The sequence below is a fragment of the Hevea brasiliensis genome, chromosome 11 (assembly GCF_030052815.1).
Source record: "Hevea brasiliensis isolate MT/VB/25A 57/8 chromosome 11, ASM3005281v1, whole genome shotgun sequence".
In the NCBI taxonomy this organism is placed as follows: Eukaryota; Viridiplantae; Streptophyta; class Magnoliopsida; order Malpighiales; family Euphorbiaceae; genus Hevea; species Hevea brasiliensis.
In genome coordinates, this window is record NC_079503.1 from 94802362 (window position 1) to 94803022 (window position 661).

A 661-nucleotide genomic window follows, 5' to 3' on the forward strand; every position below is an offset into this window, starting at 1 on the left:
TTGATGCAAATAGTTATAAGATGGATTTTGGAGTACTACAAATGATTTAGAATTCTCAATTCGGAGGTCATCCTTCAGAAAATCCTCATACTCATCTTAAGAAGTTTGTTATGATCTGCGACATGCAAAAGCAACCAGGAGTGTCTGATGATGCAGCAAGGCTAAAATTGTTTCCATTCTCTTTGAAAGATAGAGCATTGGATTGGCTTGATTCTTTACCTACAACTCAATTACAAATTGGGAGCAACTCACTGATGCATTTCTTGCCCAATACTTTCCACCTGGAAAAACTCAAGAGTTGAGGAATCAAATGATTGCTTTTAGACCAAGAGAAGATGAGACTTTTTATGAGTCATGGATGAGATGGAAGGAGTTGGAGAGACAATGTCCACATCATGCCATTCCTAAATGGATGATAAACCAGAATTTTTACACAAATGTCACTCCTGCTATCAGAGGAATCATTGATGCTCAAACTGGAGGGGAATTCATCATTAAGCATGAAGATGAAGCTTATGAGTTGTTAGAGAAAATAGCAAAGAATAGTCATTTATGGAGTAGTCCAAGAGAGTCAACTCCAACTCAAAAAAGGCAAGTTGCTGGAATATATGAGCTTGATCCATTCAACATGATCAATGCCAAATTTGATGCACTCGCTAAT

General features: G+C 37.4%; 1 non-coding gene across 1 annotated transcript; it reads right to left on the minus strand.

Annotated features, from left to right (window-relative positions):
• Positions 1–294: 294 nt before the first annotated feature.
• Positions 295–402, minus strand: LOC131170842 (small nucleolar RNA R71). Its single transcript, XR_009141608.1, has one exon. It is a non-coding gene; the product is annotated as a small nucleolar RNA R71 (small nucleolar RNA).
• Positions 403–661: the final 259 nt, after the last annotated feature.